The following is a 25,090-nucleotide window of genomic DNA, read 5'->3' on the forward strand; positions in this document are numbered from 1 at the left end:
ATTCAACAAGCAATTTTTGTGTTGCATCTTTCCCGGCAACCTGGAAGGTCTTTTTAGCCATAGGAGGCGCTGTTGCACCTTCATACATTCTTAATTTTCCTGTTTGTAAAAGAAGGCTTAACAAATATTTTTTTGCTTTGATTCCTTTGCTTAGTGCTTCAGAATAGCACAATGTCCATTATGTCTGTCTACCTGGAAAAATTATTCTGCTTATATCTTTGTTTTATTCTGTCATCTCGCTGTGAACATTTCAGACTTGCTGTGCAACAATGGCAAAATCGGTCTTTTATTCCAGTGTTAGCAACCAGTGAGCCGGGATTTTATAAAGCAGCTAGAAGCGGCCTCTTGAGCACCTTAAAGCTGAAAAGTGTACTGAGTTCCCTGAGTATTGACCCAGCCGCTGTGTGTCATTTGGTGGGAGGTGATTTTGTACATAGAAGAAGGGGTGTAGTGATTTGACTTGGGTTTGCGTGCACACGCTGTCACTGAGCCACGTGAGCCTGAGTCAGTTTGTTCTGAGTTTCTCCCTCGTCTGTGAGATGGGGATGCTCGTATATGCTTTGCAGAATTGTGAGAATTAGAAATTATGTAAATTGTTTAGCACAGTGGGAATGTCAAAGGGCTCATAAAGTTTAGCTCCTGTTTTGTATGAAGCCATCATTTTACAGTCTTTGGCAATTACTAAGAAACAGGAAAATAAGAAAAGCTGGTTTTATGATGAAAGATATTTGAGGAGGTTCCATAGTTCCTATACCCATAATTTAGCATCAGCAAAGTCAGGACCGTTACACAGTCGCCCTGAACCAACGTTAAGCCACAGAATTTTTTGGTACTTCATATATATTGGGGCTTAAGTGGACCCAATACTTATACACATGTTTTCTCCAGCAGCCAACTGAGAGATGACACAGAAGAACAGACAGGCGATAAATGTCTCCTTTATTACTGATGAAGCCACGTTCTCCATGAAATTCAGGGCTGTGGGAAAATGCATGTCATGATACTGTGTCCCAGAATTAGAGACTCACGCAGTCCCAGGTAACTCTGGGCCACAGCGAGCCTTCCCTTAAGATGATCTGCCCCATCCTGCACAGGGCTGCCCTGCCATGGAGCTGAGCATCCCGGGTGCTTCCCAAGGGTGGCCAACACTGGAGGGAAAGGAAAGGTTTCATATGCCCTGCTTGTCTCTCCGGACTCACACCTCAATCTGTTATTGTGAAGAGTGCTAGCCGTTGGCCAGGGGTCAGGGGTGTGAAGGGGGAAGCACTCTCCATGGACCAGAGGAGTGTGGAGGAGGCATCCCTTCTCTCAGTTTAAACAGGTGGTGAGATGCAAGAGAAGGGTGCTCTCCAAGAGTTTATAAGAGGGGAAATAAGGATTTCCTTTGGGACTCAGACTAGCCATGAAACACAGAAGATGATTAGTAGGGAGACTTGTAAATCACTTTCTTATTAAATTCACATTTGTTGAGCACCAAAAATGTGCTACATTCTTTTCTGAGCGTTTTACAGAAATGAATCCTTCAATCTTCACAACAAGTGAGTAAGGGAGATTTGATTGTTATCCCAGGTTTACAATGTGGAAATTGAGGCACGGAGAGAGTAAGTTGGCCAAGGTCACAGAGCTAGTAAGTGGCAGAGCTGGTATTTAAACCCTGGCTGTCTGGTTTCCAGGCTCCCAGGGATGGGCTTTGGGTGTTTAGAGGTATCTGCATCCCTGGATCTCTGTACCTCTGTGCATCACTTAGCCCAGAAAGGACAGGGAAAGGAGAGTTACACAGGTGCTCACAGTCGTGTCTCAGCCACTGTCCACGGACAGTGCACCGTGATTGGCGTTAAATGTCTTCTGGGCAGCAGATCTGTTCCTATAACAGAAATTTAGTCCATTGAGTTAATCTAGAAACCCTTCCTGCTCTGCTTCTGTCCATGGTTTCCATGTGACTGCCTGCCCGTGATTGGGCCGTTGAGGAGAATCTGTACTCATAGTTGAACTCTGATATTTCAGTCTGGTTCGTAGTTTCACATCTCCTGTTACATTAATAAATTCAATTTCTGGTTTCTTTGCATCAGTCTCTCATGAGTTTGGTTAATGTGACATCAGTCCATGGGAGCCTAGTGTTGCTGACGGTATATTTTCTGAGCACGTTGTGGCACTTCTACCCGTGTGGACCTGGGTGGAAGATTTCCGCCTTCCGCACTTATTTTCCCGAACAGCAGGGTCCTCTCCCACCCCCGGATGTGAGCCTGGGAGCTCTCAGAGTAGGCCAGTCAGAGGCCAAGTCCACAAATCAGAAAATAATGAAGTCCTTGGAAGTGGGTTTAATAGAAAAAAAGGGCTTCCAGGTATTCCGATGGGCTGTTCGAGTCCATTTGGTGAAAAGCTATCCACTGTTACTGGTTGAGCTGCTTCTTTGCTGTTGAAAAGTCTGGATTACATGGAGGGATTTTAAAAAGCAGAAAGGTGTGATTTCATGTGGTACATCCACACCGGTGAGTAGTGATGGATGACCGCCTGTGTGAGGCATAGACAGAGTCTTACAAACTTCATAAAACAGCTTTAAAAGCTCTGCCATCTGAGTGCACTTCATATGGGGTCCAATTCATGACTGGGCATGCTGAGAGGGCAAATAATTGATAATGGCAGAAAGGACACAGAGGCATCAAAAAGGTCTCAGTCATGTTCCCTGTTTAAAGGATGTGGCACAATGTAATATATTTGAGCTGGTTCTTCACTGAACAGTTTTGAGTGTTTTCTGGGACTCCCCAGTGCACCAAGGTTCCGTGCAGCTGGGTGTCCCCTCAGTGCAGCTCTGTCAGCGCTCATCCTGGGCTGACGTGGTGTCACGGGGAGCAGGACAGTCAGCGTCCCCGGCTCCTCCGAGCTCCGTTTCTTCATCCGCAATGCTGGGTTTCTCTTCGGTGTCTACTTAGTAGGGTTGCTGAGAATCACACGTGATGGTTGTCAGGGGCGATTTGTGGTTGTCTCTGTGATTGTCATATAGTGAATATTTGATAGAAACTCTTGTTTTTTATTAAAATTATGGCTCCTAGATTGCAGTGGTTTTTAGTCTGCATTTACTCTTTTTATAAATTTATTCTTATTTTTAAATAAGCACTTATTTTTATTTATTTTTATGAAGGAACTGGGGACTGAAGCCAGCACATTGTGCATGCTAAGCAGGTGTTCTACAACTGAGTAATACAGACCCTCCTTGTCTGAACTTAAAAATAAATATTTCAATACACAAAATAGCTCTTAAACCCCATCATGGGCCTATTTTCTGTATAGACAATTGAATACATATGCTAATTCAATAAGAATAAATGTTGTTGGGACATAATTTCTGAATCTGTTTATGTGTTTAAAAACGATCATAGGTAGTGATAAACACGAGTCTTGGATCCACTACTTAGGGTCTGTTTTGCCATCATGGGAAATTATATTTTACAGAGAAGGCTAATTGGGTCTCGTTGATATTTGGATGATTTAGCAGATGATGAAGGCTTTCAAAAGCTGACAGTTTTGTATTTTAAACTAACTACAAAGTTATCTTCTATAAATTGGAAGTCCTCAGCTTGTGAATTGCCCAGTAATTCAGTGTGTACATGTCTGTGTCTCTGTGAACGTGTGTGTGTGTGTGTGTGTGTGTGTGTGTGTGTGTGATTTCAGGAAGGTAGAAATAAGTTCCATATAGCCTTCTGATACCTTTCTCTTCCAGTTCAAGGTGTAGGCATATATTTATACAAATAAATTGATACTCTTTTGTCATTTGGCATATTGGTGGGTATAAAAGTTTCTCATACTTGTTTCAGAAGGGTTGGGGAGAATGAGCTTAGAAAATAGGAGGAGATAGAGGCAGGAAGGTTCTTTACACTTTGTGCAGGATGAGAAACAGTAGCTTTTCTTTTTTCTACTAAAGCAAACTGGCACTGAATTGTAACATACTATTACTCAGAATTGCTTTTCTGATCAGATACGAGTGCCTCAGATTTTTCAAGGCAACATGAATGATGAAATGTGTTTTAGCAATTATCTTTAAATGTAGTTTTATTTTTTAAGTAAAAGGCTATAGCCTGTTCTTTCTTCCAGCGTTACAAGAAGTTCCCATTGATCCAGGTACATGATAATTGTGCTTAGTTTCTTCGGGTTATTGTTTTGTTTTTTTTTTTAAGTGCTTGTTTCATTGTGGTGTGAATGAATGTTTAAAATTTCTGGATTTTGATGTTTAGAACATGCTGATTTATCAGAACTGTTAAAAACCTGATTGTTGTTTGGTCCTCGTTTGGTGGGGCAACCTATTGAATTCTGTTGTCTGTTAAAGAGGGAAATTCTTCCTCTAGCCTGTAGATCATTAAGTGAATGGTTTGCAGTGTGCCTTTAAAATTCTTTGAATGCATTGAGCATGTTTGTCCAGTGAATTTTGAATTGACTCATAGTAATGAATTTGTTTGATTCTGTGGCTTTTGCTCCTCTCCACATGAATTTGAATTCTCTGTTGCATTTTGTATACGTGTTCTTAACAGGGGAAGAAATTTTGCATTTTTTACATAGGTGGGTTTTCCTATCCCCTCTGAATGCCTTCTGTAATTGATACAGCGAAAATCTGTTATTTCAGTGCTTAATTATTTCATAAACTATTTTTTGGCTTAATCAGAAACAATGACAAAGAATGATAATAAAAAACATGAAAACCTTCCTTCCTTTGAAGAATAGAAATGAGGTGGTCAGGCTCACGCGTGCTTTGTACCTGACACCCGTACTTTCATGTCATTGTGTATCATGATTCGGAGATGGAGTTGCTTCAGGTTTGTAGATTTTTGTTTTAACATTTGTGTTGAATTCATTCTCTAGGCTGATGTTTCCTGTTGCGTTTGTGGAAAGTGTAGGTGAAGGGAAACAGATGCTACGTTTTGTATTCAGGAGGCCTGAGTTGCTGAAGAGTATAGAGTAGAGGGTGGGCTGAGGAACAGAGTGACACTCCCTCACCTCCAGGCTGAAATTGATGAACGATGAAATCAATTAGGTGTATCGGTATTTATTTGACCAATAGAAGTCAGAGGGCCCAGACTGTCTAGTTATGCGCAATGGAAAGTACTGAATTCACCTGCAGAATTAGGTGATTTACCAAGTAGAAACAGCTTAGAGCAATCAGAAAAATCAGTTCTATGATGAGATATAAAAAGAATATAATATCTATTATTTCTGAAACTTTTCTATGTTAAGTTGTGTAGAGCTAAAATTAAGTTCCAAGCACCAGGAGTTAAGAGTCTGGGTGGTTCTGTGGGATCGTTATTCAGGGATGTGTCTAGACCCTGCTGGAATGGCCGAAGCTGGCAGGAAAAGACGCAGAGGCAGGATTTGTCATCCTAGGGTGTCCTCCATAATGGTTCCATGTGATAGCCCATGATTGGGTTAACAAATTTAACAGACACCAGACGCATGTCAACCTTAAGAAGAAAAAGTGTGCTTAGTAACTGCTTTCAAGCAAGCACCTGTGCATCCTCACTCCTGTCTCCTTGCCATAAAAAGCAGAGACAATGCCTTGCTTGCATATTTGAGGTTTTAGATAGCACTCTGTTCATTGCACAGCAATGACCCAGGCCCTCAGCTATAAATGCTGGGCGTGCGTGCTGTTAGATAGTCTATTATCCCCAAAACACGGACCTGGCTGGACTGGTGGTCTGCTTTGTAATGAATATCTAAAGAATTTATCTTGTTCCCCTCTCCCCATGACTCCCCTAAAGGTAAACTAAGCCTTTTTACTCATTGTGGATTCTACAATCTCTGTCTCATCCTGTCTTTCCCCAAGTTCCTGTTTACTATCACACAACTGTTAAAGACTATTTTCTTTGATTATACACAATAAATATGGGAGGATTTGAGAGGCTCTTGGAGTTGGCTCCCTACTCCCTCTCGCTTTCTTTCCTTTTTCCACAGTCTTGAGTCATTCATTCCATGTCGGTAAGACTTCTGCCAGCCAGAACCCACAGTTCCAGGTGAGAAGGATGCAGACTTTATCTCTCCTACCCGAGGGAGAGAGAGAAGAGAATTGAGATCTGCTCCCCCGTGGTCCCTTCCTGCCCCAGGGCCACTCCAGTTCACCTGCAGCCTTCTGGCCTCTGCTCTCAGGGCCTCTGTCCCAAGACTGACATCAGCCTTTTTTTCCCTTGTCAATATTTCCTGTGCCTTTCAGGAGTTGGTCTCTTCTCTGCAATTCCACCCTGGCAGATGTGATGGTGGTCAGCGTGCTGGTGGGCAGTCATTTGGGGACTCCCAGGAACCATTCTGATTCTCCTGAGTCTCTCATTCGGGGTTACAAAACTGTCGAGAACCGGAGGAAGCCCATTCACGTGAGGTCAACACAGTATTACATCACTTTCTTTTTATTTTTGAATTTTCAGTGGAGAAATTATTTGTAACAAACTGTTCCAGATTTTCGGCCGCCTGCTTTCCTCACCACTATTTCCTTGTTGGCTCTGGTGCTTGTTTAAAGAACCAGGTTTCTTCTCTGGTCATTTCTAGCAGCTGGGCTTGCCGAATCCTTGATCTGCATTTGAAGCAGAATGCTTCTTCGTGATGTCAAACTGATTTTCCTTGTCATGTCTTAATATTTTGTGTACACTCAGTAACTGTTTCAAGTGAAATGCTCTTGTCCAATTTCGGTTAACTCACATTTGCTGAACTCCTGCTTTCATGCTGAGGGCAGTTTCTTCTTCCTGTAATAAAATTTAGCAATTTGCATTTACTATGGGAAGGTACTGGCCCGAGGTGCTCTCGTTCTTAACAGTTTTAATAACAATTCACCCATTAAAATGTACAGTGGTTTTTACTCTATGCCCAGAATTGTGCATCCCATTCAATCTTAGAACATTTTCATCCCCCCAACAGGAAGCTCCTTACGCATAAGCAGACATCCCCATCTTCCCCATTCTCCCACAGCCCCAGGGAGCCACTTTTCTCTCTCTGTGGGTTTGCCTCTGCTGGAAATTTCATGTAAATCGAGTTACTTCATGTAAGTGGAAGCATCTATTGTGACTGACTTCTTTCACACTGAGTAACGTTTTCAATATTTGTCCACGTTGTGGCCTGGGTCAGTACTCAATGCTTTGCTATTGCTGAATAATATTCCTCTGTATGGCTGGGCCCCTCTGTTTACCCATTCATCACGTGATAGGCATTTGTGTTGTTTCTGCTTTTTGGCTGTGATGAGTAATGGCTCCGTGAATATTCCTGTAGGAGTTTTTATGTGAACATTTATTTTCAGTTCTCTTACGTGTGTGCCCAGGAAGCAAAATTGCCTGGTTATTCAGAAACCAAATGTTCAACTCTCTAAGGACCTGCCAGGCGTTTTTCCAAAGTGGCCAGGCTGTGTTACATCCTCACCAGCAACGGCTGCGTCCTCTGCATCTTCTGTGTCCTCATTAGTGCTTTTTACTCTTTTTTTGATTATAACCTATTGTAGTGAGTGTGAAGCGGTTTCTCCTAGTGGTTTTGACTTGATTTCCCTTACAGCTAATGATATTGAACATCGTTTCGTTGTGCTTATTGGTCATTTGTATATTTTCCTTGATAAATGTTTTTCAGATCCTCTATTCATTTTTTAATTGAGTTGCCTTTTTATTGTTGAGTTGTAGGAGGTTATTTTTGTTTTTGTTTTGTTTTTTTTTTTTTTTTGGTAGATACAAATTCCTTATCAGATAAATGATTTGAAAAAATTTCTGCTGTGTGTTGTTTTTTCACTTTCTGGATGGTGTCCTTTGAAGCAATGTTTTAAAATTTGATGAACTCCAATTTATCTCTGTTTTCTTTTTCCTTGTCCTTTTTCCTTATCCTCTGTTTTCTTTTTCCTTGTCCTTTCCTTCAGTTTACCTTGTCCTTTTGGGGTAATATTTAATATCTGAGGTATTTTATTTAAACTTTTATACATAAAATAACTTAATTATTAGGACAGTTCTAGGAGACGGGTGATGTTGTTGTCCCCAGTCTATGGATAGGAGACTGGGTTGCAGAAAATTTCACTGACTTATCAGTGTCAAAGCTACCCAGTGCTTTGGGAGTTCAGACCCTCATGTTTGTCCCCAGCGTCTGTGCTCTTCACCACCATGCTCCACTCCTTCCTGGAATCGTTAATGAAAAAGTCTTTACTTTTTTGATTTCTTGTTAGTTTTTGTTTTTCTCATTGGGGCCTCATCTCCTCATTTTCCTTAAAGAGATCAGTGTAGGTTTATTTTAGGTCTCATGTAGGCAGAAGCATTGCTATCAGTTAACTTCTTTATTACTCACTCCCCAGTGATGGCTGTTGCTAATTGACCTAATGAAGACTTGCTTTAGTCTTTCCTTCTCATGACACTAACAACAGAGTCATGACTTACAGAATGCTTAAAGAAGAAAGTACTTGATTGATTTTATTTTGCTACCCAATCAAACCAATCAAATAAGAACCCCAGAGTTGACACAGACGGTAAGCCCTCCAGAATAGGGTCACTGTCTTCCTTGTGTTTCATTTGTTTGGTCACAGTGTCTGGATAGTGCCTTGCTGTCCAGCAGTTTTGTTAGGATACAGTGTTCGTGAATCATTGTAAGGACAGAATTTTGACAACAGACTGTGCTGTTCATTTCACGAGGGAAAAGTTAATATAGAAATACTGCTCAGATCTATTTTAAAATTAAGCTTGGAATTTTGAGAAGAGTTCAAGAAACCATACAAAGATCTTTTTCACTAATTTTAGATCTATCTTAGACACATTATGGTTACATAGCAGAGTACCTTATCAAGTAGATTTGACAAGAGGTGTGTATTATTGATTATTTGTTTTAGTTGAAATATTCTACCTGGGATAAAATATTCAGTGCCCATAAATGAACAAATATGTTTGTATTTCTATGCAACATGGGAGCAGACTTCATATGTTTCTATATAATATATATGACTGTGTGTTTTAATCTGTCTTTCAGTGTTTTTATAGTTTTTCAGCAATGTTGTAACTTTAGAATTCTTCTAAGAAAATCACCCCAGATTCTAGTGCAGTTTGTACTGTGTATCCTGTCTTATGCATGGGATTCCACTGTCCCCACAGGGAGGAATTTCCTCTTATATTGAGTTAGTATCAGAGTTAAAGGAACTGTGATTTCTAGGCCTTTGCTCTCCATGTGTTTGCATTTGGCTGTCAATCGCGATTTTCCCTTTCTTGAGTTTTCATTGTTCAATTAGAATTTTTGAAAATAACTATTAATATGTTGCATCGATCTCCCTAGAAACTTGATGTGTTTGTGCTTTTCAGTTTTCAATTTATGAAAAATGTAAATACACACTTGTTTTTAAGTAGTCCTTTTTCACTAGATATTTGGTTACCTCTTTATAGTTAAAATATTTTTTCCCAATGTATGAATCAGTGTGCATGTTTTAAAAGATACCTTACTTTTTATTTTTCTTATTGTAACAGTTATATTCATTGTAGAGAATTTAGAAAATACGGATAAACACATTAATAACTTAAAATGGCCTCTAATCTCACCTAGACATACAGTTGTAAGGTTTGAAATTGAGAATTACAAGTCCTCTCACATTGTTCTTCTTTTTCAAGTACGTTTTGGTTACTGAGACCCTCGAATTCCCATATGAATTGTAGCAGCAGCTAGTCAGTTTCTGCAGAGGAGACCGCAGGGATTGTGATCGAGACCACGTTGAATATACGGATCGTTCTGGGGAGCACTGCCATTCCAAAAGCGCTGTCTTCTGATCCAGCAATGTGCGTGGTTTGTCCAGGTATTTAGGTATTGTTTAATTTTTTTTTAACAATGCTTTGAGTTTACAGAGTTATTTTACTTTGTTTTTTTTTTTGCCTTTATACTGAGGACAATTGTGCCAGGTACCGGGATCAGAAGTGTATTTGAGCCCCGCCACTTGCTGCCACCATGGTCACTGCGCTCTTGCTTCACCCGCTCTACAATCTTGCACAGAATAGGACCTCAGTAACTCTCTCTCTCGAATGATTATATGCTTGTTGGATGATGCTTGAGAGTCCGTGTGATGATTTTTTTCCCCAGCCTTTCCCCACTTCTTTACTATGCCCTTTCTCTTCCTTTCCTCCAGCCTGGGTTTCAGTTTACCTGTGGCATTGATTTTTCTTGTCTGTAGACACTTCCTTTCACTGGTTCACGATAATTTTACATGTGGGCTGTGGAAACTTGCTAGATGTCAAGAAAGAGCCAATCCATTGCATGCTAGTATTTTTAGAGTGCATTATTGTTTTATCGATTGAAATTAAATCAGGGTGACCCCCTGAGCCCTCCTGTGAGCTGTTTTTGCCATCCTACAGGTGATAATGCTCTGGCTGCTGAATGTGCCCTTTCCCCAGACTTGGTTTTGGAGTTAAGTCACCATCAGTGGAGCCCTCTCTTTAAAAGATGAAGAAAACATTTGCTCCTTCTCCCTGGTTGGGGACTTGGATGAGATGAGGTAACAGATAAAGAATGGAGCCCCACCTCATTCTAACACCCGCTCGTTCCGTTCCTTTCTCCACGGAAAAAGAGTACAATTCAACACTATAAAGATTGATTGTGAGCAAATGAGATAGACAGGACAACCGATCATTTATTAAATATACTTTCATGCCAGAAACAAATGTATTATTCACACAAAAAGCACACAAAGCACGGTAGTACCGTGATTACCAACGTGGGTCCGAGTTCGAGTCCTGCTCTGGAGTGACCAGTCCTGTGAGATGGAGAACTGGTAGGTCGGCTTAGCCTCTCCCGGGCTTGTTTTCTGTCCTGCAGAGATGGGGCTCGCTAGGCGTCCCTCCCCCATAGAGATGCTGTAGGGTGCAAATGATGCGCATGGGCAGCCCGAGCATAGCTGCTCATTCCTCGTAAGTGAAGGAGAGCATAGCTTTTGTGGTGAAGGCTTTATAACAGCCCCGTGTGGACTTTCAGTGCTCCGAAGGAATGCCTTGTGATTTGGAGATGGGATTCTCATTTCTGTAAATACCCAAGGATTGTGTAATTGGGCCCTGCTGATTTGAATCTATTCTTTAGAAAGTACATATTGTAGATATATTTTTCAAGCATGCATGCTTTTTTCTTTTATCATTTATTGTTCTACCCTCTCTCTTGGTGGGACTTTTCATGGAATCCAGGAAACAGCCCTAAGCCACCTGCCTCTTCACACGTCTCCGTGGCGGTTTTCTTCCCTGACTAGAAGAGGGTTCTGCATAGGGAATTTTCTTTGTTCCCCTTTTCTTGGAGTCTCTCTGTCTGTCTGCCCACCTCTCACCTGTCCAACTGTCCATTTCTCTACCCACTCATTCTTCTGACTTGTTCCAAATAGCATTTCAGGCAGCTTACAGAAGAACAGATACCAAATAAACAGGTGAGATAATGGGACCAAGTTCAGACAGTGAGGCTAGGAGGCGAGCCTGTGTGAGGGTGGCAGGCATGAGAGACACGCGTCTGCCCTGTGACTTATAAGATCGACAGCAAGAGTGTGCCTGAGGCTCCCAGCAGACACAGGTTAACAGGGTTTGTGGGAGATGCTCACTGGCTGTGAAATAAATAAGTGGCTGAGGAGAAGCCCAGCCTTTCCAGCTACTAAGGCTTAGGAGAATATTTTGAGTGTCTTCAACATCAGAGTATTTCATCTTTTCTTTTGTCAGAGTTCTACATATAGATGGTTACATTCTGTACCTGGAAATTTCTACAAAATTTCTTCCCACTTGAGTCCCATGACTCGGGAATGGGGTGGTTCTGCTCATTGACTGGGGTTGGCCAGAAACCAAAAATGACAGCTTCAAAGGAGCCTGGGATTTGTCAGTTATGTTTTGTCAGTACTGTAGAGTTCAAAAAATGCTTTCACAGTATCTCTCCATCTGAGGCGGCAGCGTGCTCTCTTACCAGCATCAGGAGCTCAGGGCCATGGGATGGTGGGGGCTGACTGCTTTGCCGTCAAGACAGCTGAGCTAGTCACTGCAGGTTTGATTCTTTTACGTAAGGCCTTTCATGTTCTTTACTTGAATGTTTCAACAGGGAGTTAATTAACTGAGTTAATTAACATTTAATAAATATGATTCTTTGTTGAAAAGACAGTTATAGACAGAATATAAGCTCTGAAGCCTTTAAAAACGGTTTCATTACTGAAATTTCAGTAGGGGAGATACACAGTTTATCTTATTTATGCCTGTCTTTTAAAGTAACAAAGAAACAAGACAGAAAAGGCAGAGGATTGTTTCTGTTCTTCCTTTCTGCTTGCAGGTGCCCTCACCTCCAGTAGCATCCATCCAGACACCGGAACTGACACTGGCCGTGCTCCGAACTGCCTCAGCCCTGAAGACACAACTGACAAATAGAAGGGGACCACGCCCTGTTACAGCAGGTGCTCTCACTTTGTGGATCCTTATGTAACTGAGCGGTGTTAATCAGGATTGCCCGTTCTACATTGTGTGGCGCTGCTGCGGTGTCTCCTAGTTACTTGTTTCTGTAAGTATTCATGTATTATTCCCCACTGAGTGGTACTACACGTCTAAAAATGCTTTTTTCAGATGAAAAATAATGTGCATTTAATATAATATGTCTGAAAAAAGGGGCAAAAGATTCTATCCTGGTCCCTCTACTCAGAGATAATAATTAACAATTTAACATTTATTTTCTGTTCTTTTCGTTAGTGTGTATCATCTCTGTCATAAAAACCAGTGAGCACTCTGTCCCTGTTTACTGTTCGGAGACCTCCATTTTCCATTCGGCTTATTACATGTTTTTCTACAATATTCTATCTCCCCTGGCATGATTTTTAAAGACCAGTGTAGCATTCTGTCTTATGGAGGCATGGTCCATTTTACTTCGGACTTAAATAAACTTTTAAATTCCAAGTGTACTTAACTGAAATACTGAAAAGAGAACTGTGGTGGTACAGGAAGGCCCCTAACTCCCTTCTCATTATTTCCTGAGAGTAAAAGCTGTTGAAAATTTGGTATATATATTTCATGACCTTTATGCCTATGAGATACATATATATACACATATGAGAAATCAATATATAGGTGTGTGTATATATGCTTTATTTAAAAATGAGACCATACTATATGTTTTTCTGCAGCTCGCTTTATTCACTCAGGGGAATATCATGGACGTCCTCCCACTCCAGACTCACCCGGCCCTTTCAGATAGATTGGAGGGGTCTCCTGATGTGCGGGTGTCGTCTCTTGTCCACGGAAACATTTGGTGCGAGACTGCTGTGGACAAGGCCCTGGACCACGGCGAAACGCCGGCTCCCTCAGCGCCCGCAGCTCGCCTTGATTTACCGCATCATTGTCTTGATGGTGGACAGTTAAGTTTTCTCCATTTTCCACTGTCAGAAAGAATGTTTGAGTTGCATCCTTCTTGTACAGAACTTCCTGTGATCTTGTATGTGTATTCCTTTAGTTAAGGCTTCTGGAAATTTAGTCCCTGGATGTGACATTTACATTCATCACAGACTCCTTTCAAGTGACTAGAAATTCCTTCTCCATTGGGGAATGAAAAAATGCACAATTACTTATGTAACCAATTCTCTATCGCTGGATATGATTTCACTTCAGTTTTTCTTCCCACCTTTGTAAACAGTGCTGTGTAAATGCCCTGATGGGTACATCTTTTTGGACTGATTTTTTTTTCCTAAAGGAAACGATTCCTAGAAGTGGAGTTGAGTCAGTGTGTATGTACGTTTTTCAGAGCTTACAAATCCATTGATATGTCATCCTCTGAAAAAGTCGCTCATGATTTGTTCTCCCACAGATGGACACTAGCTAGATTATCTTAAAAATATTTGCCAATATGATAAGCAAAAGTGCTTTTTCATTGTTTTTTTTTTGCATTTGATGACCAGTGAAGTTTTGAGCATTTTTCACTCATTAGTCATTTGACTTTTTTAAAATGAATGATTCCTTTTGTCCTTTGCCCACATTTAAGTGAGGGAGCTTCTTGTTGCTTTGTGACAGCTTTTTGTATGTTATGAAAATTAACTTCGTGAATTCATCAACATGTATCACAGAGCTTTTTCTTGTCATTTCTTTCCTTTCATTTTGTTCAGGAAGTTTTCTGATTTTTGTTGTGGCTCAAACTATTCTTAGGATAGTAAATGTCTTCCTTATGGGTTTTATCTTTGACATTATTCTTAGAAATACTCTCTTATAATGGAATAAATCTCTTCTGTAGGTATTTTTTAATCTCTAAGATGGAGATTATAATAGTACATGTTATAGTGAGGAGAAGTTGAGTTAATAAGAGCAAAGAGTTGTATTTGCTGTTACTAGTACTTTTTAATATTTACATCGCTATCTGCAATTTATCTTGTGGTCATTATGACAGGAGTAGAATTTATTCTTTCCAGGTGATTCTCTGTCCCAGGACAATTATCGAATTCATAATTTTCTCTTTGATTTGAAATCCCACCTGTACAAAATACTTACATACACTAGAGTCTTTTTTGAGCTCATGGTTCCCTTCTGTCAATCTCCTTTCCTTACTCCAGCACCATATCTTACATGTTGTAAAAATTTATTTAATAACTGGCAGTCTGATTTTTTTTGATTCTTTTCTTCCATCCCAAATTTTCTTGTCAAGTATTATGACTTTATTATTCCTGAAGAATTCCAAAATATTTTGTTCAAGTTAAAAAAAATCAGATTGGAATTTTCATGGGATTTTTTAGTAAGTTTTGAATTATTCTTAGGAGAACTTACATCTTTACAAAACTGCTTTTCTCCATGCAATATGTTTATGTCTCTACATTCATACCTCTTACTTTAACCCTCAGTACAGTCCTGAAGTTTCTCCATTTAGAATATGGGCATTATTTTTGAATTTATTCCAGATTATTGTTTATGTTTTTGTTAATTTTGTAAGTGAGAATTTTTTGCTATTATATTTTTAAATGTTTAAAACTGACATTTAGAAAGGAAGATTCGGTTTGTCAATACTCACTTTGTAACTTGTCATTTAAAATTGTAAGTATTAAGTACTTGTTCCAGAATCCTTTCTTTTCTGTTTTTTAAAATTTGTTTCCAAGATTCTCAAAATGTTCATAGCTAAGTAGTATAGGTGGGGACACAGATGGAGAGAGGAAGTGTGGCTCACGAACAAACTGTGAGCAATTTCATGGCTGCCTTTAGGCTGGAGAAGCCACAGAAGAGCCCAGGTTAGACCAAGGGTGGCTTTGTATGCACTTGAAAGCCAGCTTTCCTGCCTGTATGGTGAAGCCTGGTGGGCGTGGCAGGTAGATGATCAAGGTCTGATCAAGGTCATTGGCTGCACAGAGCACTGTGTCTGTGAGAACTGGAGACCATTACCATGGGAAATGCTTGGCGCCAGGAACACTGCAGGGGAGCTGGGGAGCCTGTGTGTTAAGGATTTTCCAGCCCTGGGAGTGGGAAGATGAGACTCTGCATTCAGATCTGAGTTTGAATTCATCCTCTCTTGTTTACTGGTCCTCTGACTTTTGTCAAGTTATCTACCCGCTTTGAACTCCTGTTTTCTTGTCTCTCAAAACAGGAGAATTACAGCCTGCTGCTAGAGTGTTTGATCAGGGTAAATGATTTGTGTCTATAAGATGCCACGTACAGTCACAATCTCAGTGAGAAATGGGCTGTCGCCTCTTCTTCTGCAACTCAGTGCTCGATAAGACATCGGGGGAAAGCCAGTCCCTAATTTGTATGTGATGCAATGAGGAACAAAATTAACGTCTTGCCTTTCCCTAGCAGGATTCTTATTTCTTTGCTTCATTTACCTCTTTCCTCCTTTACTCTCCCCTTTCACCTCCTCCACCAAAAGAGACTGAGTCTGTCTCAGAACACTACATTCAAATTACTTTAAATGTTGGCTCATCCCCATGAAATTACAGTGAAATTAAAAATAATCTGTACACGTCCCAGACATGATTATATTTGATTTACACACACACACACACACACACACACACACACAATCAGGCTACCTCCCATTTGCTGAGGGAGAAGGACCACTTTTTCTGAGTTTTCATTCACTGAGCGTGAGAGCAAAGTCTCTTAAGCAGAAATTCGCCTGGCTTCTTGCATGGTTTTTTAAATTGGATTTCTGCTTTGTGTCCACAGAAATAGACTCCTATTAGAAGAGGGGAAGTGGAGACATAGATATTCTGCTGAGATATTGGTGTCATCATATTTGAGTTGGAAAGGACTTACGACAGCATAGAGTCGTACCTTTTTATGGGTGAGAATCCATGATAGTGTAACTTGGACAAGAACCCGGGTCTTCTGTCTTCATGTCCACGCGGATGAAGAGGCAACTGGGTGGGGGAAGGCAGGGATCCTTACTTGAGTTCCGGGGTCTTGCTAGTTTCCATTGTTCAGCTGCCTTTAGTTTATGTCCATGTGGCCTCTCATGGGAAGGTCACTCTATCCTGATAGATTGAGTTTCTAATCAGCAAAAAGGTCTGGACCCACTCATGTTTCCCAGAGATTTTCTGCTGACCTGCTGACAGTTTATATACATGAGATCTTAGAAACTGCTGGATATAAAATCCTTATTGTTATCATTTGCCCTCGAGTTCCACAGGAATGGGGTGCTGTCTCAGGCTGTCTAAGGCCAGCTCTGAACAAAGATAGGGTGATAGGCTGTGCAGCTGGACACTCCCCAGTCGAATGGGATTTCCACCTTAGTTTTTAGAATCAGGCAGATGAGTTCAAATCTTACCTTTACCAGTTATTAGCTTTGTGACCTTGAGGAAGAAACTTTACTTTTTTGGGGACAAATTTTCTTTATCCGTAAATAAGTTCAGTATTTATTTTAGGGTTTTTGTTTTAGAATTGAATGAGCTAATTCCCTCACTTATTCCTAAAATACTGATCACATGGTTCTATGCTGGTGACCTAGTGGTTGATTACTAAGGGACTCAGTAGTGAGAATGTGGGTGAGGCTCCCTGGATAATAGAGCTTATATTCCATGATATGCTTGTAAAAGACTGGATTGCAGTGGATTTTTAGTAAATGTCCATTCTTTTCCTAATCCCCATTGATTGTGTATATATCTTTATACAAATATATGAACAATTTTTTATTGCAATATAAGTCTTTTTGTAGTATTTAAAGTATGTAGCTATAACAAAAATACGTGAAATAAAATGATTTGACTTTTATTTTCTTTTCAATAAACAAAACAAAATAAAATAGAAAAGAAAAGAAAAAGTTTTGAAGGAGTAGAAATAATTTTATTTCCGTGTAATCGACTCCCTATGTTAGGTTTTTCTGTTGTGTTCTTAAACAGCATATAAAATTGACAGGTTTTGACTTCAGTGTTGATAGCTGGGTGAGTATAGTTTCTTTTTGTGGTTGTCTTTGATGAATTATTTGCACTAGATCATAAATAATGTGCATGTTACATATTGGAAACGAGGAAAGAGTGGAGACATACTACCTCCAATGCAGTCATTTTGTTACCGAGTCCAAACTCATTCTGCTCACCAAATGACAGGCCAATAAACTGGGAGATGAGGTGTTGGAGCAAGGAATAGTGACTTTATTTGCAAAGCTGGCAGACCCAGAAGATGGCAGACTGATGTCCTGAAGAACCATCTTCCCCAAGTCAGAATTGAGTCTCCTTTTATACTAAAAAGGGGTGGGGCTGCAGTTGGTTGTTGGAAACTTCTTGTTGTATGAATTGCTTGTCCTTTGAATCCGCTGTTCTTGCAGCTGTCCATGTGGATCAAATCATGTTGCCATTGTAATACCTCCAAAAGTAAAACAAAGTTATTCTCTATTTTGCAACTTGCCATCTCTACATAAGTGCAGATTAGTTAGCATCCTTCAAGATCACGGCCAGGAGAAGAGGCTGTCCTGGATATTTCAGTCTAAAGGCAACTTTCTTTTACAAATGGTGCAGAGATAGCAAGTCTGAGCCTAGAAAACAGGGCACAGGTTTAAAGCCAAAGGAACAGACCTAACATGGGGTCAAAATTGTTCTTTTCTATTACAATTCCCTTTTCCGCTTCATAGATAATTTTAGTAAGAAACATGAGCAATTTTGTATTTTTGCTTCTTAATAACCGATAAGTGGGCCAACTATATTTTTGTGAGCAGGGATGCTGTGCGGGCATAGGGGTCACAGCAAACTCTTGTTGGGGGTGGCCGACCCTGGAACATGTCTGATGCCCCGTGAGTGTTGGTGAGGGTCCCCTAGCCAGCGGCTCTCTTCAGGAGGCAGCATATGGGCATTGATATCTGGAGACCTCATTTTCGGCTGCAGGAAATTTTTTAGATACTGCGATTGAAAAATCACTCCAGCTGGGGATAATTAGGGAAAAAAGGAAAAGGAAAAGGGTTTGGAGTAGAGTAGAAGAGAAGGACATCAGATCACGGAGCCTGAGTGCTTGGCAGCGGGGCTTCGGGGGAGAGGGGAGCAGACGTGGGGAGGGGCCTGGCACCGGAACCAGCTCCTGCACCTGTCAACATGCCCAAGCCACATAGCTTTTAATTGGGCCACCTCTCTGGGCTGGATGTCACCCTGTGCAGAACCTTGAGAATCGAAGGTAAGGGGTGGGCAGCACTCACCTAGGGGTCACTGTAGATTTCGGTCAAGTCCACAGTGCCTTTTCTGTTCATGTGTCTTCACTTGTCCTTTATCTCAGGATCTGAGGAGGAGGAGAAAGGAACTCAGATAGAGATCCAGGAAGATATCCGACTGTGTTAAGAGAGGACAGACACAGTGACACGGGGAGCGAGGACACTTGCAGCAAATAAAATGACTTCACAACTATTGCTTCAGAGCTGCAGGTGTGAGAGAGCCTAAGCCTGTCTCAGAGTGCAGGGGACAAGCGGAAAGGAATGGCAAAATTTCCACTGAAAATTGAAATTTTGTTAAATAGCCTGCTACTGTTGCTTGTATCACTTGAATGAATGCAGGCATATTTCTGTGGGCATTTATAGGTTCACTCAACCCCACCAGCCCCTCTTGCCCCCATCGGGGATGGGATTTCTCAAGCACAGTGCACCTCCTGCTTCGGTGGGCCACGCTGCGTGTCCTTGCCTGGGGCCGGGCTGCTGCAAGGCACAGAGTCCCTGAGGCACGGCCTGTGATACACGACAGGAACATCTCTGCTATCGACTGAGGGCCTCCTTTTCCCCCTGCAGTGTAAGAATTCCGGTGACTGAGTTAGAAGCATGCTTCCAAGCTGTCCGTGTCCTCGGCATCCAGAAGCGGAGTCTGGAAGCTTCCGAATTTCTCCAGAATGCAGTCTACATTCACCTTCGGCAGGTGAGTGTATGTCCTTACACAAGTGGAGGAATTACTGCAGTTTTCCTGGAACTTACTCACCACTAGTCCATCTGATTTTTCTGTGCTAGGATTCAGTATGGCCTGCTAAAAAATCTGGAGTCAGATTTTGAAACCCTGATGAAGAGGATTATTTATTTTATTTCACTATATGATAATCTTTTACTTTCAAAATTCAGAATTTTTGGTTCTTTCAGGCATTTTTGGGGGGGCTCGCAAAACAAATTTGCTCTTACCGTCTTTGCGACCTGTTGCTTTGTGCCTCTCACCTGTCTTCTGTCACTTGTGAGGCAGTTCCATTTGTGACCCTGTCCGTGTTGTTCATGTTATACAACATAAAGTCTGTAAAAGTACAGTCCCTTTTACTCCGAAGACATTCCACAAATAACTCCTTAAATCTGGGTGTTGTTTTAAGAAGACAGAATCATTAGAACATGTAATTGCAGGTTGCTAGTGCAAAATCCCCAAATCAATAGTCTAGCTCAACATCTAAAATCTTTCTAATCTACCTTGGATTTGTATGGATAAGTGAAGCAATTTGCTAAGAATTGAACACCAGGGTTAGAATACAGGATGGTGTAGCTCAGCAGGTCCTCCTGAGCCAGCGCTGTGCCAGAGGGCGGGGCCGAGGGAGAGGGCGGGGCTTAGGGAAAGAGGAGGGCCAAGGAGGAGGAGGGTCCTGCCCTCCCTGAGCTGACAGTTTCATGGCAAACACCTTCACCATGTGAAGAACTTGGAGTTTCTTCTAAGAACACTAGGTTTGAAAAGAGTCATAAAAGAACGGGAGTGACAAAATCCAATTTGTGTCAAGTAGGGGAGAGCAGCTGGAAGGCCACTTGGGAGACTCGTGAGTCCAGGTGGGCAGTGTTGGTGGCTTCTACCTGAGCGGTGGGACAGTCAGTGGGACAGTCACCGGGAAAAAACGAACAGATTTTAGGCATGTTTAGATGGTAAAAAGGAAAGGATGAATGATGTCTGTGAAGGTAGGATGGAGTAAGGCCCAGGTTTCTGGGTGGATTAATGAGGTAAATGATGGTCCTGCTGTGCTCTGAGCAGGGAAAGCTGCAGAGGGAGCTTTGGGGGAACCCTGATGAGTTCAGCTGTGGATAAAGTGAAAGGCTGTTAAATGTGTGGTCTGGGAGCTCAGGTGAGAGCCAGTAGCGAGTAGGGGGAGGGGAGAGAGACGTTCAAATCATTTTGTCTTGTGAGCATACAAATAATTATGAGTAATGATACACTTACGCCTCTATATTCTGGATTTAACACCCATTAACATTTTGTTATATTGACTGCAGAGGTTCCTAATATTTTTTAATAGAAATAAAATAAATAGAAACAAAATAGTGGAGTTAATAAACATCTTAGAGTTGATGTGTGTCCTTCTATGTATTTTGATACCTCATCTGTTTATAAACATAATCTAAAAAAAGTTAACTAGTTTAGCATAAGTGTTAAACAGAGGGACGTGACACACAGTTTTGGGGCTTGAAGCTGATCTTCTCGGGCAAATTATGTAGCCTCTCTGTACCTTTGTTCCATTTTCTGTGACTGCCCCCGGGCCCCTCATCAGAGATGATTTCCTAGACTAGATGATGGGAGGGAGGCTGCTGAAGGGAGTAAGAAGTGGCAACTGCTAGGGACACTTAAGAGAGAGACAAAAAGAGATTGAAGTCAATAAACTCAGTACAAACAAATACTCTCAAAAGAGAAAGAATCCTGCAGTGTTTTGAGCCACTTAGCATAAGGGAAACAAAATCACGTGGACCCAAAACTCTTGAGCATGTGAGTATTGTGGGTGGGAATGTCTCATCAGAAAAGGGTTGAGAAAAGGTCTTTTGGTTTCCCTTGACGTTTCCATTAAGGATGGGGAGCAGAAGTGAAAACCCTCAGCTTCAGTGGAAGCTGCTGTTTTGTGTGAAACTGACCAAACTTTGGAGACCAGTCATCAGCGGTGCTGGCAAATGAAGAGATTTCGGGATTGGGTGGGGCACTTGCTGTGACTTCCAGGTGACCTACTGGCTGGGGGCTGTGAGGCGGGCAGTAGGTTTGCAGGGAGACCCGGGCATAATCCCTGGCTCTGAGGCTGCTGCTCTGACTAGCAGACCTGGGCACAGGCAGACCTAATGGGGCAGCTCGGGATGTGGCCTGGGACACCTGCCGTGCTGAGGGGGAGAAGAGCGCTTCCCTGAGGGGGTGTCCCTGCGGAGAGTGGAAACGTCCTCCTGCAGGGGAGGAAGAGCCTCTGAGCAGGGTGCTGGTTGCACAGGCAAGACCACCCTGAGCACTGAGGGTTTGGGGAGCCGGAAGTCACACAGTGGCCCGAGCAGCCTTGTTCCTGAGAAACTAGAGGGAGAAGAGGCTGAAAAGTCAGGCTAGGGTCAGACACTGTGGTGGGTTATGAGTGACAGTAAAGGACTGGTCAGGCAGGCACGAGAGAACCCTGTGGGTGTCCCAGCTGGAGCGTCACGCCAGAGGATGGAGCTGAGTTATAGACTTTGCCACTTATTAGCTGTGTGACTTTGAGCAAGTTCACCCCACCTCTCTATATATACATTCATCTGTAAAATGACACAGTGACAAGCTCGTGTCATAAGAAGGCTTAGTTTAGCTCTGATCCTCTGTGTCCAGTCCTGTCAGTGCTGCCCTGCAAGTTTCTGCAGTGGCTGCTCTTACCCTGAGATGGGAGGGCATAGAGGGATTTTGTAGCGCCCGAGGGCAGGAAGGGGTTGCTTTAAAAACAGACATGTAGCCGCCTGCAGCTGCAGGCTTGCAGGCAGTTTGGTTGATGGTCCTGGAGAGGACTTTAGAGGCCTTAGCATCATCATAAGACTTGTTTTCCCTTGGGGGCCGGAATTGCCTATGCAGATTAATGTGGAAAATTTGGGCTTCTGGCAAAGCTGTTTTCAGAGATGGTAATATACATAACATATCGTAGAAAATATAATGCTTTTATTTAATCTGTGGGACTTTGCAGCTGTTGGGAACACCTCTGTTGGCCTGGTTTCCACGGAGGACACTAGGGGTCGGCAGAGCGTGCGGGAGGGCAGGTAGCCTGCAGTGCTGCTGCGGGGTGTTCTCCCGAGTAGAGCACTCTGCTGAGTTGACTCTTCTCTGAGTTTGGTTGCCAGATGAGCAGACAGCAATTAAGTGAGATGAATGTCTAATGAAAGAGGGACCTGAAGTTTTCGGACCTGAACGCTTTTCTGGACTGATCACGTGTGTTCCAGTTTACAGAATTGATGAGTTGTGTCTATTCTGGGACTTGTCGACTGAAAAAAATGTGTAGCCTGAAAGTTTAGAGTTACACTTTATTAGGCGGGAGGACTCGAGGCGGGATGACAGCCTTCAAATCTGTCTGAGGGACTGCTCCCAAGAAGTAGGGGAGGAACTAGGATTATATGGCAGCTTTACAACAAAGACCAGGGAGTTGGAACAATAAAAGATTGCTTGTTATCTAAAGAAATCCAGGCATCTCAAGTTAAAGAATTTAGTGCCTTTGTATGTATCATTTGACCTCACTGGATTCATTCTTTAGACAAGCACCTAGCTATCTAGGGCAATTATCCTGTCTTCTTATTCTCAGTCTGTTCAGAGGGCAGCATTGTGAGGGGCTGTAGAGGCTGGGCTTCAGGTCTGTCCGCACTGGGGGGTGGCGGCAGCCTTGATGACTTGGTTTCAGCATTCTTTGTTTACTGACATGGTTGTAGTATTTTAATTCACATTGTAGTATTTTCATTCACAGACTGATTGTGGATAATCTGGAAACTTGCAAAGGAAACGAGATGGAATTACTGCAGGTACCTTCTACTTTAATAAGCCGTGTGCAAACATAAACATGGAGGAAGCATACATTTGAATTTGGTGGTGTAGGGAAGGGTTTCTGCACATTACAGGAGAACGCAAGGCAGAATATCTCTTCTTTGTTGGCAGGGATGTGGGTCAACCTGTCATTTCTGTAGCGGTTTCTGAGAGCACTTTATGGTAATTAACAAACATTGACAAACGGTGGCACACTTTGCATTTAAGAGCTGACCTGTACAAACGTGTATTGGACAGGTGGATTTCATAGGCAAGTGGTGAGGTGGATTGGAGAGAGGTGTAGCCCAGGCCTGGGCTCAGATTCAGGTTTAAATCGCCATTTCCTCACCAAAGGACCTTGGACTAGAGTGTAACCTCCATTAAACTGTTGGTGAATCTGTGAAATATGCATTATAATATTCGTTTCTTCCTGGGTTTGTTGTAAGTTTTAAACAGTATTATAACACACATGAAACACTTAACAGACACTTAGCAGTGTTCACTGTGTCCTACCGCCCCGCTTAGCGTCTGTTACAGCCGTAAAGGTAGCATGTGCCTGTTGAGGACGTACTGGCAGCCCCTTGAATAGGTTGTGAATTTGGTGATTTCCTTTAATCCTTGAAACTCTACGTGCCATGGGCAGTTATTTTCATGATCAGATGAGGAATCTTAGGGTAAAGAAGACGGTGTAATTTGCCCAAATTCAGACCATAATTTTGGGTGCAGGGGCCTCTGTTCAGCATGGGCCCCTGGGCTTTCTGCCCTCTCTGTTCAGCACCAGAGCCAGACGTGGAGTCGCCTGTCTCCCAGCCCAGAATATCCGGCAGGCAGCAACACAAACCTGGACCTGTTCTGCTTAAGCAAAAACTCCGGAGGGGAGGCAGGTACTAAAGGGATAAATGTAAAAACAGACGACTGCAAACTGTTATCAGCTCAGAGAAGGAAAGGAACACGCCTCGCCGTGCAGAGCTGGGAGCTTTCCCTTCAGGGCTGCTCTGGGGGCGTTCATTTCAGCTAAACAATCTCCGCTCCTGCACCAAGGCATGAAGGCATGGTGCATGTAACCAGGCTGACTGTGCCTCGTTGATCATATTCATTCCTAATCCAGTGTCAGCTGTCACGGGCACTTACCTAGTAAACAGATGTCGGCCATAATCATCACGCACTTTGCTTGGTAGTTTTATTGGCCCCACTTTTGAGATGAGGTAATTGAAGCTGGGGAGTTTGCTGCATGCCCGTGATTACCTTGGAAATACCCCTACTGGTCTTTCAACATAGACTGGTGTGGCTGTTACATCCCAGCCCTGTGAATGGCATCGTGTAGCTTCTACCAAGTGGCCCAAATGACTGACATTGATTTTCTTAATCCGTAGGAAATGGTATGTGACAATAAGAGAAAAGGTGGTAAGAAATTCTTTGGAAAACTAGAACAAAATCCAATACTTCCCCAGCTGGGGTAGCGTACCCAGTGTCACTCATCCCACTCACAGCCTGGCACCTCCTCCCTCCCGACTCCGTGTTCAGAAGCCACTCTGAGCCTTCGAAGAACATTTTGCCTCGTGACACTTTTGACTAAGACCTATGACCTCTCTGTCCCTGGTTTACTCTCTCTTCAAGGTCATTTAAATTTTATGCAGGCTCCTCAACTCCGATGTAAGAAAACTCTTTAAACTTCTTGATGAAGCTCCTTAATGAAGATCTTGTGAAGGAAACCTAGTCAAAACCTGGGAGGTATGCACACAGTGAGTGCATGCAACCTCAGCACTTTGTGAAGTTCAGAATCAGAGGGGTGGGAGACTCAGGAAAGTCTTTTTAAGGTAGAAAGGGGAAAGTGAAAGGATGCAGGCTGTGTGAGACTGAAACATCTCGGTCCCAGCCAGCAAGGCACCTGCGTTCAGGATGGTGTATGGGGAGTACAGAGTTCTCACAAAGAAAGAAGTGGTGGGATGGGAGGGAGGACAGATAGATTCTTTACTAGGGAAGGAAAAAGTGGGCTGAAAATTTACTGGTTGAATA

General features: G+C 42.3%; 1 long non-coding RNA gene across 2 annotated transcripts in view; it reads left to right on the forward strand.

Annotated features, from left to right (window-relative positions):
* Positions 1-8,943: 8,943 nt before the first annotated feature.
* Positions 8,944-25,090, forward strand: part of LOC135319944 (uncharacterized) — an 88,944-nt gene continuing 72,797 nt past the window's right edge. For both annotated transcript variants that reach the window (XR_010379027.1, XR_010379026.1), the window contains exons 1-3: positions 8,944-9,766; positions 12,250-12,474; positions 19,135-19,258. This is a non-coding gene — a long non-coding RNA (uncharacterized LOC135319944). The remainder of the gene's footprint in view (positions 9,767-12,249; positions 12,475-19,134; positions 19,259-25,090) is intronic.

Source organism: Camelus dromedarius, chromosome 35 (assembly GCF_036321535.1).
Source record: "Camelus dromedarius isolate mCamDro1 chromosome 35, mCamDro1.pat, whole genome shotgun sequence".
In the NCBI taxonomy this organism is placed as follows: domain Eukaryota; kingdom Metazoa; phylum Chordata; class Mammalia; order Artiodactyla; family Camelidae; genus Camelus; species Camelus dromedarius.